The following is an 18,562-nucleotide window of genomic DNA, read 5'->3' on the forward strand; positions in this document are numbered from 1 at the left end:
TTTGTTGAGGGCTTTTAATTATGAAGGGATGCTGAATTTTTTTGAATGCTTTTTCTGTGTCTATTGAGATGATAATACATTTTTTGTCCTTAATTCTGTTTATATGCTATATCACATATATTGCTTTGCATTGTGGAACCATCCTTGCATTCCTAGTATAAAACACATTTAATCATTGTGTATTTTTTTGATGTACTGTTGGTTTTTGTTTGCTAGTGTTTTGTTGAGAAATTTTGTGTCTATGTTTATCAGGAATATTGGTATGTAGTCTTCTTTTCTTTGTCATGTCCTCATCTGGTTTTGGTATCAGAGTTATACTGGTCTCATAGAATGAGTTATGAAGAATTCTCTCCTCATTGATTTTTTTGGAAGATTTTTTTTTTTTGAGGAGGATTAGTAGAATTCAGCTATGAATCTATCTGGTCCTGAGCTTTTCTTTTTTTTTTCTTTTATTCTTTTGTCTTTGAGATGGAATTTTGCTCTTGTTGCCCAGGCTGGAGTGCAATGGCACAATCTCTGTTAGGTAGAAACCTAACAGGTTTCACTTGTTTCTAAAAATTTTTAAATTTCTAATTTAATTTCTTCATTGGTCCAGTGATTTTTTTTCAGGAGGATGTTGTTTAATTTCCATGTATTTGTATAGTTTCCAAAGTTCCTCTTGGTATTGATTTCTAGTTTTATTCCACTGTGATCCTAGAAGATACTTTATATAATTTCTATTTTAAAAAACTTATTCCACTGTGATATGGAATAAATTTTGATGATCATAGAAGATACTTGATATGATTTTTGTTTTTAAAAATTTGTTGAGATTTATTTTGTAGCCTACTATATGGTCTATCTTGGAGAAAGTTCCAAGGGCTGATGAAAAGAATGTATATTCTGCAGTTATTGGGTAGAATGTTCTCTAGATGTCTGTTAAGTTGATTTGTTCTAACATCCAATTATGTCCAATGTTTCTTTGTTGATTTTAGATCATTTTGTAGATAATCTATCTAATACTGTGAGTGGGGTGTTGAAGGCCTTCATTATTATTGTATTGCTGTCTATCTCTTTAGGTATAATAATATTTGTTTTATGAATCTAGGTGCTCCAGTGTTGGGTGCATATATATTCAGAATTGTTATATCCTCTTGCTGAATCAATCCTTTTATCACTATATAATAACCTTATTTGTCTTTTTATATTGTTTTTCATTTAAAGTCTGTTTTATATTACATAAGTATAGCTACTCCCGATCACTTTTGGTTTCCATTTGCTGGAATATCTTTTTCCACCCTTTGCTTTCAGTCTATATGTGTCTTTATCGGTAACATGAGTTTCTTGTAACCAGCATATAGTCGAATCACGTTTAAAAAAATTAATTCAGCCAATCTATATCATTTAAGTGGAGCATTTAGTGCATTTACATTTAAAGTTAATGTTGATATGTGGGGTTTTGTTTCTGTCATATTGCTAATTATTTCCTAGTTGTTCTATCAAGTCTTTGTTTTTTTCTTTTTCTCTCATTGATTGTGGTTTGGTGAAATATTGTAGTAGTGTCATTTGATTCCTTTCTCTACCTTCTTTGTGTAATTGCTTTACTAGTGAGTTTTATACTTTCATGTGTTTTCGTGATGGTTAATATCAGCTTTTTACTTCCAAGTTTAGGACTCCTTTGAGAATTTCATGTAGGACTCTTCTAGTGGTGATGAAGTTCCTCAGCATTTGTTTGTCTGGGAAAGACTTTATTTCTCCTTCATTTACAAAGCTTAATCTAGCTGGATGTAGAATTCTTGGTTACCAGTTTTTAAAAATTTCATCAGCACTTTGAATATGTCATCCCATTTTCTTTTGGCCAGGAAGGTTTCTGCTGAGAAATCCACTGTTAGACTGATGGGGGTTCTTCCATAAGTGATTAGACATCTTTCTCTTACTGATTTTAGAATTTTTTCTTTCACTCTGACTTTAGACAGTTTGATTTCAATATGCTGTGGCAAACTTTTTACATTGTATTTGCCTGGGGATTGTTGAGCCTCCTCTAAATAGATGTCTAAATCTTTTGCTAGACTTGAAAAGTTTTCATCTATTATTTCATTAGATAGTTTTATTAAGCTTTTGGATCTCTCTTCATACCTGGGAATACTGATAATTTGTAAGTTCGGTCACCTTACATAATCCCAAATGTTCAAAGGCTTTATTCATTTTGTTTCTTTATTCATGTATGACTGGATTATTTCAAAATACCTGTCTTCAAGTTCAGAAATTATTTCTTCTGCCTGGCATAGTCTATTATTGAAGATTTTGAGTGTATTTTGTATTCCCTTCAACGAATTTTTTAGTTTTAGACTTTCTGTTTTTTTTTTAAGATAGATATTTATGCTTTGGTAAATTTCTCATTCATATCCTGAATTAATTTTCTGAGTGCTTTGCATCGATTTTGATTTCTGTTGCATCTTTTGCATCTTGAGTTTCCTTAAGATCAATATTTTTTTTTGTATTTTAAAATTAAATTAAATTAAATTTCAATAGTTTTGGGGAAACAGGTGATTTTTGGTTACATTGACAAGTTATTCAGTGGTAATTTCTGAGATTTTGGTACACCTGTCATCCGAGTAGTGTATACTGTATCCAATGTATAGTCTTTTATCCTTCACACCCTTTCATCCTTCCCCCTGAGCCCCCAAAGTCCATTATATCATCCTTATGCCTTTGTGTCCTCATAGCTTAGCTCCCACTTATAAGTGAGAATATACAATATTTGGTTTTCCATTCCTGAGTTACTTCACTTAGAATAATGGTCTCCAAATTCATCCTGGTGAGTCTGCAAATGACATTATTTCATTACTTTTTAAGGCTGAATAGTATTTTATTGTGTGTGTGCGTGTGTGTGTGTATATATATATATACACACACACACACACGCACACACACATACATACCACACACACACACACACATATATATATATACACACACACACACACACACACGCACACACACATACATACCACATTTTCTTTATCCATTTGTTGGTTGATGGGCAATTAGGCTGGTTCCATATTTTTGCAATTACTAATTGTGCTGCTATAAACCTGCAGTGTATGTAACATTGGTGTATTTTGAGGTTTTGTTTCAAGACTTAGAGGTCCTTTTGGCAGTTCTTGTAGTGCTGACTTAGTAGTGGCAAATTCAGCATTTGTTTGTCTGAAAAAGGCTTTATTTCTCCTTCATTTATGAAGCTAGTTTTGCTGAACACAAAATTTTTCACTGATAATCATTTTGTTTCAGGAGGCTAAAGATGGAACCCCAACCTCTTCTGGCCTATAAGGTTTCTGTTGATAAATCTGCTATTAATCTGATGGGTTTTCTTTTATAGGTTACCCAATGCTTTTGTCTTACAGCTCTTAAGATTCCTCCTTCATCTTGACTTTAGATAATCTGATGACCATGTGCCTAGGTGATGATCTTTTGGAGATGAATTTCCCAGGTGTCTTTTGAGCTTCTTGTATTTGGATGTCTAGATCTCTAGCAAGGCCACGGAAATTTTCCTCAATTATTGCCTCAAATAAGTTTTCCCAACTTTTATATTTCTCTTCTTCCTCAGAAACACCAATTATTCTTAGGTTTGACTGCTTAACATAATCCCAAATTTCCTGGAGAATTTGTTCATTTTTTAAAAAATTCATTTTTCTTTGTCTTTATCTGGATTAATTCAAAAGCCTTGCCTTCAAGCTCTGAAGTTCTTTCTTCTACTTGTTCTAGTCTATTGTTGAAATTTTCCATTGCATTTTGTATTTCTCTAAGTATGTACGTCATTTCCAGAAGTTGTGATTGTTTTTTCTTTATGATAACTATTTCTCTGGAGAATTTTTCATCTATATCCTGTATTTTAAAAAAAGATTATTTAAGTTGTTTTTCACCTTTCTGTGGTAGCTCCTTGAGGAGCTTAATAATCAACCTTCTGAATTCTTTATCTGGCAATTCAGAGATTTCTTCTTAATTTGGATCCATTGCTGGGTAGTTGGTGTGATCTTCTGGGAGTGTTATAGAACACTGTTTTGTCATATTACTAGAATTACTTTTCTGGTTCCTTCTCATTTGGCTATACTATTTCAGTGGAAAGATCTGGAACTCAAGGCCTGCTGTTCAGCTGTTCAGATTCTCTTGTTTCACAGGGTGATCCCTTGATGTGGTGCTCTCTCTGTTCTCCTAAGGATGAGGCTTCCTTAGAACCAGACTGCAGTGATTGTTATTGCTCTTCTGGTTGTAGCCATCCAGTGGGACTACCAGGCTCTGTGTTGGTGCTGGAGAATGTCTGCAAAGAGTTCTGCAATGTGACCCATCTTCAGGTCTCCCAACACTTGGTCTGGTAGAGGTGAAAGGGGAGTGAAGTAAACTCTGTGAGAGTCTTTGGTTGTAGATATGTTTAGTGTGCTGGCTTTGTCAAATGCTGGTTATGCTAGCAGTGAAGTTATCATGTGGTGTATTAGCCCATTTTCATACTGCTGATAAAGATATACCTGAGACTGGGAAGAAAAAGAGGTTTAATGGATTCACAGTTCCACATGGCTGGGGAGGGGTCACAATCATGGTGGAAGGCAAGGAGAAGCAATCATGTCTTACATGGATGGTGGCAGGCCAAGAGAGAGAACTTGTGCAGGGAAACTCCCCTTTATAAAACCATCAGATCTCATGAGACTTATTCACTATCATGAGAACAGCATGAGAAAGACCTGCCACCACAATTCAATTCCCAGGTCCACTTAACTCTGCCACCATTGGCCTGAGAATCACCCCATCATCCTTCACAGTGGCTATGTCAAGCTCTGCCCAAGGAGAGTCTGAGCCCAGACTCAGGACCTTTGGCTAGCCAGGATATTGCAGGCAGTGGAATTCCACCACCCGATGGTATTTCTCTATGTGCTCTGGTAGCTAACAAAAAAGAAACTCTTGCGAGCTTTATGGCCCCACCCAACACCTAAGAAACCAAAATACTTATCTTGTCCAACTCAGGACATACTTGGATCCCCCTACTAATACCACAGATGGGGCTCTCTTGAAAGCCCAACCTCTTGTTTAGAGGCCAACCAACACAAGCCATCAGAGCAACTCATGACAGAACAACCCTGATCCCAAGAAAGAGAAGCCTGGATTCTGCACTCTGTCTCGGGGTGGGAGGTAGGATGAAGCTGGGCACAACTGGGCCAGGAAAGCCTATACTCAGACCCTCCAATGGCGAGTGCATGCACCAGCTACTACAGGGGGATGGAGTGGAGCAGTACTCAGGCCCCTGGAAAAATACTTGAGTGAGGGGCAACAATTGTTGCACTGAGGTCCTGCCACAGGGAGTGTGGGGGTGGTCCCAGTGGCCACAGATTTGGCAACTGGTTGAGGATTTGCATTCCTCTTATGCCCTAGTCCTGGTGGGGCTCCCTCCCATATGCTGGCTGTCATAGTAAACCCAGTTACAGTCAGACCAGGCAGTTTGCACCTGGCCTGTAACTTAGCCCTGAGCTATAGGAGGCCCTGCCCAGCTCAATCAAGTCACTGAAGTAAATCTTGTCCTGCTCAGGTTTTGGGGAGGAGGTGTACCCTGTTTCAGCATTGAAGCTGATGTCCACACTATGCTTACTTCTTAGTCCTGTTTGTGGGAACCTATTCCCCACTCAAGCCCTGGTTCTGCAGGCTGCAGCCTGAGTTCCCCTAATGCCTAAGACTGCCATTACTGGTTCCCAGGACCACACACAATTTTTTAAGAGCAAGGATCAAGAATGGCAGTTTCTTAAGTCTCAGGAAGGGTGTGAAACCCAGGGCATGCTACCTCCATGGGGAAGTTTCTTCTCACAGTCTCCCAGCAGCTCCATAAGTTAGATTCAGGGATTGGAGAGTCAAGGTGCTCTCCCATGTCCTGGATTGAATGATTCCCCAGTGGGAAAGTGGATCACAGAAAGACTCTCACTCCCAGCACTTTGGGAGGCCGAGACGGGCGGATCACAAGGTCAGGAGATCGAGACCATCCTGGCTAACACGGTGAAACTCCGTCTCTACTAAAAAATACAAAAAACTAGCCAGGCGAGGTGGCGGGCGCCTGTAGTCCCAGCTACTCGGGAGGCTGAGGCAGGAGAATGGCGTGAACTCGGGAGGGGGAGCTTGCAGTGAGCTGAGATCCGGCCACTGCACTCCAGCCTGGGCGACAGAGCAAGACTCCGTCTCCAAAAAAAAAAAAGACTCTCACTCACGCTCTCCCATTTGGAAGGGTCTCTTCTGGTTCCCAGCTGGTCCCAACTATACAAGCTTCCTGTTTTCTTTCTATTTTCCTTGATTTTGGACTTTTCTTTTGCTCTTCTGTTGAACTCTCAAGTTCCCTCTTGGATATTGTATTCAAAGTGTGATTGTCTACACACTATTTGGTTCTTTTAAATGTATGAGATGTGGTTAAAATGCTTCCAGGCAGCCATCTTGGAAAAAAACTAGATATTATTCTATGTTACAAATTGCAAATATCTTGTCTCAGTCTGTCATTTGTCACTTGTCAAGCTCATACAAGACAAGGCTGCGCCAAAGCCAAGTCCTGACTGATTTGACTGCTAATAACGCAATTAGCCACTTTTTGTTTTTTGTTTTTTTCGAGAAGGAGTCTCGCTCTGTCGCCAGGCTGGAGTGCAGTGGCGCAATGTCAGCAATGAGCCACTTTTACTTTCAGTCAGTTTATTATTTACACAGACAACAAGGGAAAGATTAGGCAAAGGTGCCAGCTCCTCATGGCTCTTGTCCCACATCCCAAAACAAAAGAGGCCAGACAACTGCAATATGAGTTGTGGGACATTCCACTGCTGAGGAGTCCACTCTAGAGGCAGATAAGTGGTTTCATAACTGTAGCCCTATTCTGAGGTATGGGACAGAGCCTCTGGCCTCATCAGAACTCAGGAGGGCATGAGGAACTGTCTTTCAGGGGAGACAGAGAAGTTACCGGGCCATGGTTCTCACAAGCCTCCATCCTTTTATGTTCTAGGAGGGTCGCAGGCATTCTGCCATGCTTCAAATTACCGGTACTTCATGTGTCTGCCATTGTGACCTATGTGGCATATGCAAGGTTGTCAAGGCAATATCATGGAGCTGTTCCCCTAAGTTGCTTTAGTCCACAATATATTTTGTCAGAAAAAGAAATTTTTTTTTTGGGAATAGAAACTGTCTATACCCACATTCAGTCTTGACACTGAGAACTGAAATCACACCTTTGCTGTCTACATTAACATAACTTTACTATTCGGGTGTCTGTGTGAATATTACTTTACTGGGAGTTTTCTTGTCCAGGAAAATGGTTTGCTTGTTCATTACAGGAACTTCCTGAAAGATTCATTACCTCTTTAATGGAAAGCATTAAGAGGTAGTTGGCAACCTAAGATTCTTTGAATCCCCCACTTTCAAAATCCTCATCTTATGGTTTCTACCAATCCAGTACTATTCGATCGTGATCCTTACTTAATCATAGCCCAGCCCTTGCTCTGAAAGACCTACCTTAAATCAAACTGCTCAATAAGTCCTAATCTTGCCTTAAAACACTCCCAAAGTTTTGTCAAGGTGGCTATTTACATTTAAATTAATAAATGATAAATAGAAATTCAGTCCCTCACTCTCACTTGTCTCAGGTCAGATGCTCAATTATCACGCATGGCTAGTGGCTACCCATGTTGGACAGGGAGAGAGAACATTCCACCATCATAGGAAATGCTGCTTTATAGACTTTTGCCTCAACATAAATAGTCAACTAAAAAGCATTCAGTTCCTTGTTATAAATTTAGCTTCTTATTAATACAGATTAAACATTTTATAGCACAATGTGCTTTTACATTTAAGTAGCTTGGATCATAGTTTCCATTTAATTAAAGCAGATTTTCCTCTTAAAGGGAAAAAAATCGCATTAATTTTTTTTTATTTCAAAAGAAAGAGTTTTTATTCTTTCTCCTTCCTCAGTCTGTTTGTCCTTTCCTCTCTGAGTTTCTTTCTGAAGTGTTTTTAAAAAATACTGAGATGGGCTTCTTTTCCAGAAATTCTGATTCTATTGGTCTGTGTATGAGAACATACACATCAGTATTTTTTTTAAACTAACCAAACATTGCATTTAGTCCTAACATGTGGCTCCTGCTGAGAGCTGTTAGGTGAGCAATGTCTTCCAGCTGTGGGTTTCTAGCATGCCTACTGAATTGTCAAGGAAGGTAAAGCCAGAGAGGGTTCCTGACTCACCCAAAGTCACAGTCAGTTAGTCAGGCTGACACTAGATCCAGGGTCCCTCACTCAGAGTGCTTTCCCACTACTCATCAGGACCCTGGGGTTGGACGAGCTCCATTGGAATTTGGGGAAGATGCCATTTCCCTCTCCTTAATACTCAGGTTGCAAGAAAACAAAGAAGGTGACTTAGGGAGAATGACAGCCTGGCTGAGAGCCTCCCCTGTTCTCCATCACCACCTCCTTCTTCCCCTGGACATTTCTACCCAGACTAATGTGACTCAAGTCTGCTCCTGCCCTTTCCCACCCTCCCCTTTCCCTCACTCCCACATCCTCTTAGCACATGGACTGGGGAACAAAGGGCTTGGTGTCCAAACCCAGGGCTCAGAGGCTGGGAAATCATAGTTGATGACATTTGCCACATTTACTGTTGACTGTGGGCAGGAGTGGAGACATCAGCAGTTAACTTGGGTGGAGGCTGGGTCACGGTTCTTGGGCTGGTATACAGTGGGCTCAGGACCTTAGTGCTAGTAGGAAGAACTGTGGGAATCTGAGGCATGTTTTGGGTAGGATTAACATTGGAGAAAGGGGTACCTAAGAGACCTGTGAAAAGGCACATTGGATGAATGGATGGATGGATAAGTGGGTGATTTAATGGATAAACTATTTGGAAGTGGGTGGATGGATGAATGGGTAGGTGGATAAATAGATGGATGAGTGGAGGGATGGATAGGATGTAGGAAGAATAAGTAGATGAAAAGATGGATGAGTGGGTGAATGGGTAGGTGTTAGGGTAAATGGAGCTCAGGAAGGAAATGGACATGGCCAAGAAGCAGGGTTTTCTTTTGCTATAACCTAGGAATAGTGTATGATCAGCCTAGGTTAGAGTCAGGAAGAAGAAAAGGAGGAAAGGAGGGAGGGAGGAAAGGCAGAAAGAGGAAGAAAAAATAAATATTCAGGCTATTCACTTTATTGGATTGCACTTGCCTGCTATTCTTCATCAATCCATATGCCCCCAACTTCTTCAGGAATAAATCCTTGATTATTTTACCTTATATTATTCATTCTACCTTGTATTCACCTATGACTGTGGCGTATCGCTTTATAAGTTGTCTTTTATTAATGTATTCCATATGCACTTTGTTTTCCTTAGGCTTAGAATTCCCCTGGTGCTAGGAATTTAAACTTTCTCCCTCCTTTCTCTTTCATTATTCTTTCATCCACCATATTTCTCTAATGCCACCTACCACCTCGCATCATAACCCTTCCTCACATGCTGTTTCTCTGGCCCAACTGTGGGCTCCTCCAGCTCAGGATGGGATCTCAAGGCTTTTGAGTCCCCATCCAGGGCCTAGCTAGCCCTTTGCCCTCCAGGGAATGGGCACTGAGCCAAAGCTTGGGCATTGAAGACTGAGAAGCTTATTGGGGTCCACTAGGTGCCCATTTGACCAAGTGGCTGGGCACACTCAGCAGTAGGGAAAAAGCACCACTGTTTCTGACCATCACAGAAAAAGGCAGGAGAGCTTGGCAACTCTAATTTCAGGAGGAATGCCCAGGGGTCTTAGGATTAGTGGTGACCCCTAACTTCTCATTTTGAAGCTTAATGACTCTCAACGGATAAGGGCAGGTCCAGGGAGAGGATCCAGGTCCCCTGAGCCCCTGGCTACTACACCTCCCAGCCTCACACCCTAAGTGTCATGTCAGCCTCATTGTTTAGCTGTCTCCTGTGTCATATTTCTCCCCTGCAACTCCATTACTCAGTGATCTTTCTTGACTACAGCCCTTTGAGAGGATGCTGGGAGTTAGGGCCAAGGCTAGGGATGTCTGGAATGGACCATTAAGCCCTTTGTGCTTGAGCATGGGGAAGCTTTAAACTTATTCCAAATAAATTGAGGAGTCCTATTAGTAGCAGCAAAAATGTTAAGAGCAATATGTATGATGTGGAAGGAAGAACCAAAAGCCAGCAGGTCTGCATTCTGGGGCTGGCTCTGCCCTTCAGCCCGCAGGTGACCTTGGGCCAGGGGCTTTTCTTCTCCACGCCCCCAGTTTTCAGTGATGAGAAGGTGGAAGGAGAAGATTTCTAGGATCCTCTCCAGCTTTAACACCTTGTGATTCAGGAAGTTTGAGACCCACAAATAACAAGGGACAGAACTTACCTTGAGATACCACCAGGCAGATGATTCTGACAATGGAGATCTCAGGGGATTTAGAGATTCCACACCCATAGAATCCTAAGGCCTCTATTCTGAGCTCAGTCATGGTGATGGTGAAGACGCCATAGAGGTGATCATCCTGGATGAAGAATCGAGGCTCCCAGGTCGCTGTCCTGGGACTGTCCCCTACTATGGCACACGTATTGGCTGATATTTTCCTGCACCAGCTTTCCACCTGTAAATGTTGGGAGGGCTGGTACTGGTGTTTTACAGAGGTTGCCTCGCCCTCCAGGCTGGGATGCAACTCTGTCCACTGTGCTCACAATGGCCTCTCTGCCCGTGTTCATACCCTTCCTAGTCCATCCTTGACAAGTGGCCACTACATACTTAAAAATAAGCTGGGACACACCTCTCTTAACTCTCCAGTAACTTCCTCTTGTACTTAAAATCACCCAAACTTTATCTCATAGGCTTCAGGGCTGCTTGACTTCCCAGCCTCATCAATCACTGTCCGCACTCAATATGGAGCTACTAAATAAGCCTTTTTTTCTTTGCTTTTTTTTTTTTGAGACAGAGTCTCACTCTGCTGCCCAGGCTGGAGTGCAATGGCGTGATCTTGGCTCACTGCAACCTCTGCCTCCCAGGTCCAAGCGTTCTCCTGCCTCAGCCTCCCGAGTATCTGAGGTTACAAGCAGGCACCACCACACTCAGCTAATTTTTGTATTTTTAGTAGAGACAGGATTTCAACCATGTTGGCCAGGCTTGTCTCAAACTTTGGACCTCAGATGATCCACCCGCGTCAGCTTCCCAAAATGCTGGGATTAAAGGTGTGAGCCACTGCACCTAGCCAAATAGGCCTTTCTTATACAAGCCAAGTTCCTTCTGACCTCAGGACCTTTGCACATGCAGCCCTTGCCACAAAGTGCCCTTCAAAGCACCCAGATTTCAACAGGGCTGGAGAACACTCACCTTTCAGGGGTCGGCTTGGTGTCATCTGCTCAGGGAAGTGTTTTCTGATCCTCAGTACTTCCACAGCTCCTGCATTACTGAGTTACTTTCCTGTTCACTGGTGTTTTTTTTTTTCTCTTACAAAAATTTGTTATTTGCAATTGTTATAGAGCAAGATTGTGTCTGTTTTTGCTCACCACTGTATCCTTAGAGCCTAGAATAGTGCCTGCCACATAATAGGGGCTCAATGAATTATGTTGAAGCAATGAGTGAATAAAACACAGCACAGACAGTGCCAAGTTTGAACCTCATCTCAGCCACCTGCTAGCTCTGGGACCCCAGACAAGCTCAGAGTCACATTGGGTTTTCAAGTCTCATTATCTTCATCTGTAAAATGGTGGCAATAGTGCCATGAATAGTGCCATAAGGGCACTGCAACATGACCATTAATGGATTATTATCCTTATTATCTCTGATGTTAGTGGAGTGTGGGGCAGGGAGGACTCCCTCCACCCGTCCCAGTGCCCCTGCAGCCCACTCACCTGGAGACACATCCAGCTGGATGCCCATCAAGGGGTACAGGGTCCCAGAGGTGTTGCACATGCACCAGTATCGGCCTGAGTCCTGGAGCCTGAGGGCCACTATGGTGATGTTGACCACCTTGGCCTGGGCATCGTCCTGCAGGAAGTAGCGGGGCCCTTTCACCCAGACTTGGGCAAAGCCAAGCTCACACTTCTTCTTCCTGACTTTGCACCAAACCTTGCCATCCATGCGGCTTTTGTAGCCCTTATAGGAACACTGCACAGACAGAGTCTCCCCTTCGAGGAGCCTCACTTTTGTGTATACGCTGTCAGCAGAGGGGCCTGTGGAGACAAGACTTGTTGAATAAGCTCTGGCAAGAGGAGAGGAAGAAGGCATCATGAAGGTTGAAGATCATGGTGAAGGGCGAGGTGGATATTGTGCTGCTGTCATGAAAACCAGACTGATGGGGAAACATAACCCCATCCTCAGGGAGCTTTCCCCAGCCTGAAGGGAGGTAAACGGGCCCTGAAAACAGCTAGGTCCCAGTATTACGGGGGACACACAGGCCCCCCTCTCAGGGAGCTTTCAGTCCGATGGAGGAGGCAGGTATATCCTTCAGGGAGCCCCAGGTCTAATGGAGGATACGCAGCACTTACACTCGGAGCTCCCTCAGACACAGCCCCTTTCCTCATGGTATTTTCTAGTCTGATGGGAGAGTGACAAGCTCTGTCTTCAGGGATTCCCAGGGAATTCATTTTTGTTTTGTTTTTGAGACGGAGTCTCGTTCTGTCACCCAGGCTAGAGTGCAGTGGCGTGATCTCAGCTCACTGTAGCCTCCACCTCCTGGGTTCAAACGATTCTCCTGACTCAGCCTCCCGAGTAGCTGAGACTACAGGTGCCTGCCACCACACTCGGCTAATTTTTTGTATTTTTAGTGGAGATAGGATTTCACCGTGTTAGCCAGGATGGTCTCGATCTCCTGACCTCATGATCCGCCCTTCTCGGCCTCCCAAAGTGCTGGGATTACAGGCGTGAGCCACCATGCCCAGCCATATTCACTCTTGTAAATAACCTCTTACAGATTTACTTGAAATCTTTTTGGTTTTCCATAAAGTTTGGGTTGTGGAAGGGGTTCCTATACTCTCACACATGGATGTGAGTGCACATACACTCACACTTACACACAGTCTTGCTTTCTCTCTCTCTCTCTCACACACACGTCTATGCACACAGTCTCACACACCCTTCAGCCGCCTCTCCTTTTCCCTATCCATGCGTCTCCTTTATCCCTCTCCCTGCCTCTTCTTCTGTCCTCTCTACTCATCACCAGCTCCCTCTAGAGTCCTAGTCTCTTGGGCAGGCTTCCTAAAGCCACCACAGTGCTTTCCCTCACCCACCTCATCTCAAGAGCCCCTTCCTCCCCTGCCTCCAGCCTCTGTCAGCACGCAGGAAAGCCCCATCAACTTCCCCCTGCTCAACCCTGTCTTGCCTGTGCTACTTCCAGCTCCAGTGGAAATGACCCAGCACTTTGCCCAAGACCACACCCTTCACTTACCCCAAGGCCTAGAATCAGAAGCATTGATTTCTGATGTCCAGTACCTGTGCCATCTGCTCCTTCAGTGTGTGGGGACCTAGCTGGACCCCCATGGTTATGTATGCTCCCCCTACTCACCAGTGCCACGTTTCTACTCCTTAGATGGGACTGTCAAAAAGTAAACTGAGGCACAGTAAAATTTTAAACAGATTATTTGAGAAAACAACAATTCATGAATCAGGCAGCTCCAAGCAGAAGAGGTTGAGGAGCTCCACTGGGGGAATGCAAGGGGAAGACTCCTGCAGGACAAGTAAAGTGAAGAAAATATTTAATTGGTTACAGTTATACAGTTCCCTTATTTGGCCTATCCTGTTGGAAAGACCCTAGTTATCTACATAAGCTTGTTGGCTTCTTCTGACTGGTTGAGCTTAAGTTCTTTTCTTCCTTAATGTACACATTTACAAGAAATAGCTCAAGTTAAGTTTCACTGATGTTTGCAAATCAAGCAAAGTTGAGGTCACTTATGAGGCCTGTTTTTTTTTTTTTTTTTTCGCAGGGACTCTTCAGGCCTGGTCTCCATTTTCATTCATTTTAACAGGACTCAGAGCAAAAAGTCCTCAAGCTTTCACGGCCACAATCTTAAACTCACCTTGGACCCTCCAAGCTCCAAGCAAAGTCTATCTCGGCTGACCCTAAGCTTTTATAGTCTCTCAACTCATTCACTCACTTATTCATTCATTCATTTGTTCATTCCCACAACCTCATTGCTATGCATGGGGCTAGGTAGGCACTGGGGGCACAGGAATGAGACACAGTTGTCACCTGAGACCTCTCAGCTCACAGATGTGTTTTGTTTTCCTTCTTCACCTTTCCTTTTTCCAACCCAGTCCTCAGAACTTCCTGAGCTCCCTGAGTTCAGAGGTCATCTCCCTCCCCAACACACAGTATGTTCCTTCATCCCTTCCCCCATTAGAACAGTAAGTTGCTTTGGGGGCTTCATGCGCTTGCAATCCATGCTTCTATGAAACCGATACAGTGTGCCCAGCACTGAGCCAGGGATCGTCGAAACTGTGACCCTTGGGATCACTGTGCTGATAAGGGTACAAGGAATCAAACACTCATTCACTGATTGAGGAAGTATGCACAGGATTCAACCTTTCTTAAGAGAAATTTGGAAGCATTGGTCAAAGTCATTAAAGATATGTATACATTAGACTTTTATGTCCAAAATGACTTAACACAACAGTGTATTTTGTCTTTACATTTATTTTTCCCATTAAAAAATTAAGGTCTAATTTACATACAGTACTATTCACCTGTTTAATGAACAGTTCTGAGAGTTCCAGGTATCCAATGCCATAATCAAGAGAGAAGGGTGCCATCATCCCAAAAGCTTTCTTGGATCAGTAACTTTATGTCTTTGACCAAATTTGAGAAGCTCAGACATTTCTTCGAATAATTTTTTAGTCCCACACTTTTTCTCCTTTGCTTCTGGGACTCTGACGATGCAAAAGTTAGCTCTTGTGGTAATGTCGCACAGATAGCCGAGGTTTTGTTCAATTATTTTCAGTCTGCTTTCTCTCTGTTCAGTCTGAGTAAATTTATTGATCTGTCTTTTAGTTCACTAATTATATCCTCTCATTTCTACTACCCTATAGTGTCCATCTAGTGAGCTTTTAATTTTGGTTATTATAGTTTTTAGTTCCCAAATATCCTTTTGTTATTCTGCTACTGATTTCTAGTTTAATTCCAAAAAACTCTACTGAGTTTGTTCTTTTCTTGTTTATTTTCTTTATGACTTACTTTGGACACAGATTAGTTTTAAAAATTTAAGTTTGGAAAATCTCTCAGCCTTTTTTCTTTATGATTTCTGTCTCTCTTATATTGGCTGCTTATGCCCGTCCTTACTAGAATTGAATCCTTATAGAGTTGTTTCTTTTAGTTATTTAATATTTTCTCATTTAACACTTAATTCTTTGATCTACTTAAAATTTATTTTAGATTATAGTATGAAAAGAGGGTAGCATTTAATTTTTTCCAAATAGTTAAACATATGCTGTTTTCATTGTTAAATAAACTCATTGATGTGAATGGCTATCTTTGTGATATAGTAAGTGTATCTATATATTTGGACGGTTTATGGCAAACTCATCAACTCTATTTACCTCTGGGGCTTCCTTAGGTAGTGAAATCTGTAGTAATTCACTGATCCTCAAAAAAAAAAAAAAAAAAAAAAAAAAAAGGGTGGGAAGGGAATAAAAGATGAGAACACAAGAAAAATTACCAAATGCTATAAAAGATAACAAATTGAACAAATTTCTTATAGAGAAACAAATTGAACAATCTGTTACAGAGAAAGCAGAACCAGTGGGAGAACAATGATTTAAAGAAGCATAGTAGATATTCTCAGAGCATAGTAGATATTCTCAGGACAATATTAGAGGCATGAAACAAGAGCAAGCAATAATGAAGAAGAAAACATTAGAAATATTGATTAAGAAAATGATCATTGTTGAAAGAAAACTCTGAATGCAATGACTGGCAGAAGAATGAGTACATAAGGGAAAGAGTCAAGGAGAGCTCCCTAAAGGCAGTAGGAAGGAATAAAGTGACAGAAAGTGTAAGAGAAACATTAAGAGGTATGGAGGATAGAAATAGAAACGTCAATATCTCCTCAAAGAAGTCCCTAAAGGAGAAAAAGGAGTAAATGGAGTAGAAGAACTACTTGAAAAAATAATACCAAGGATTTTTCCGAATTAAACAAATATGTAAGACACCAGATTGAATGTGTTCAGAGAGTTCCAAATAGAATGGATAATCAAGCTTTTGGCTTCCCGCTCCCTCCATCTTTCCTTGTTTTGTCGCCCGGCTTCCCAAACACCCCTTGACTCTTCTCCCTCTTTTCCGCCCACCTGCGTGCCCGCAGGAGCCCGGGACCTCCTCGTGGGGGTCCGCCACTGCAGCACGGCGGGTTGTTGGGGCAGCCAGGGGCCACTGCTGGCCTCTATGGTCATACCACCCTCAACGCGCCCGAGGCATGACCCAGGCAGGGTCGGCCTGGTTAGTAGGTGGATGGGATTCCGCCTGGGAATACCAGGTGATGTAGGCTTTTGGCTCCCTGCTCCTTCCCTCTTTCTGCCTTTTGTCGCCGGGCTTCCCAACCACTCCCTGACTCTTATCCCACTTTTTCGCCCCCCCAAAAAAAAAGAAAAAGAAAAAGAAAAAAAAACCGGATAATTACCCCACATTAAACACATTGTAATAAAAATTTCAAAAAGAAAATTATAAAATGTTCCAGAGATAAAATTGGTCAGTAAAGATGAATAACTATCAGATTATTATCAGACATTTCCATAGCAACACTATGAAGATAAGAAAACAATAAAAAATGTTCAAAATTTTAAAGAAAGATACATTTTTTTTTAGATGTTAGCTTATGACACAGAATTTACCACCTGCTTGAAAATTGTGGTTAAGGGAATTATGACAATTTTGAGGCCAAGGATGTTAAGAAAAAATATTTAAAAGTTATAGCTAAATGCTAGCTCTTAGCATCTGATTAAAGAAGACCTATTTTTATTTAGTCCATTTTTATCCCACTACCAATGTTCTTTAAGTGAAGCTCAATATTTCCATACTACAAGTGAACTTTTCCCAACCCACTGCAGTTGTAAAAGTTCAATAAATCAAGAAAGGATTGGGGTCAGCCACATACAACTGAAAACCAAATAGCAGTGGCTTCAAGACACAATTGTTTAATTTTAGGTATCATTTTAATTATGAAAATTTCCAAGCATACACAAAAGTAGAGATAATCACATATCTAGCCCCACGTAGCATCACTCAGCTACATTTATTTTTGCCGTCCATTTTTTTTTTTAATTGGCAATACCATTCCAAGGGTTGTGCTACGTGCTTCACATAGACTCAAAGAAAACACATAATCGCTAGTGTCTAGATTCTTGGTTCAGGTAACACAAGCTGGCAGTATTACTTAGATGTCTGAGATCCTACAACCCAGCTGATGCCACCTGTGTATAAGTCCTAAAGGAAGTCTCACATGATTCCACAAGAGAACCTGAAGGAGGGTATTCATCACAGCATTATTTACGATATAAAGAAGTGAAGGCAAAAAAGCACATGCACCCTGGGTTCGCAATGATGCACTATGGGATATGAACACAATGTAATAAGCACTGAAAAAAAGTGGGCTGTGTATATGCACCCAGCAAGGAGTAAGACAAGCATATGAAAAAGGTCTATCACGATTTCTTCTAAGTAAGTTTAAACATAGTCACAGAAAAAAAATACTGCATGTTTTATAAGAATACATTCAAATTTAAAGTTACATGCCAAACGCATTAGAGTGGTTGCTTCGGAGAAGAAGGCAAGTGGAAATAAGGAATGGGGATTAAAAAAATAAAGAAACAAAGCAAAAGTGATGCCTCTCACAGATAGGTGATGATCATGCGGCAGGAGCTGAGATATCATGAAGAGACTTTTGTTTGATGCCGCGTCCCCAAAAGAGCAAAAGAAAATGGCGCTCTATTTATAGTGGTCTTTTTCAGGGCTGGCATTCAGCTGCTATGCACCAGTACCTCAAATTGGTTGTTCATGGTGGACCCCCATTCTGAGTTGTCAATCCCAGTCTCACTAGATGTTAGTTGGAAAATGACTCTACCTATTCTTGCTTCATAAATGTGTGCTCCTCTTCTGTTCCCTAAAACATTTATCTTTCACCCACCGTCAATTATCGTTAGTTCAACTTGATTTTCTCTTTCAGGCTATGAATCTCACATGTTAAGCAAACAGAATATGGGCCCCAGATTATCAGATTCCATTTATGGATGAATGTTCTGGGTCCTGTTTTAGGCTACTGAGTCTCCTGCTCATGTCATTTTAACTCATCTTATTTTTTCTTTTACTTCTAGATCTTCTTCAGCTTTCAGTCTGCTGATTACAGCCTTTCTTAGTTTCAATTTTATCATTTATTTTTAAGTCATTTCTCTCTCATTTAGGATATCTGAGGTGGGAGAGGAGGAAGGTGAGGGGATACACCTGCTTTCTTGCTCAGCTGCCCCTGACACATTCCAGTTCAGAGGCTGAATTTAATTAAGCACAAGAGGAAATTATAGGACTCTCGGGCAGACCACAGGCAACAAACAGGGAAAATGTGAGGGATCCTGGAGACCTGCCG

At 41.6% G+C, this 18,562-nt stretch overlaps 1 long non-coding RNA gene across 1 annotated transcript in view; it reads left to right on the forward strand.

Moving 5' to 3' along the window:
* The window catches only part of LOC105489637 (uncharacterized), a 77,949-nt gene that overhangs the window by 8,874 nt on the left and 50,513 nt on the right, over positions 1 to 18,562 (forward strand). The gene's annotated exons all lie outside the window — the stretch shown is intronic.

Source organism: Macaca nemestrina, chromosome 5 (assembly GCF_043159975.1).
Source record: "Macaca nemestrina isolate mMacNem1 chromosome 5, mMacNem.hap1, whole genome shotgun sequence".
NCBI lineage: Eukaryota > Metazoa > Chordata > Mammalia > Primates > Cercopithecidae > Macaca > Macaca nemestrina.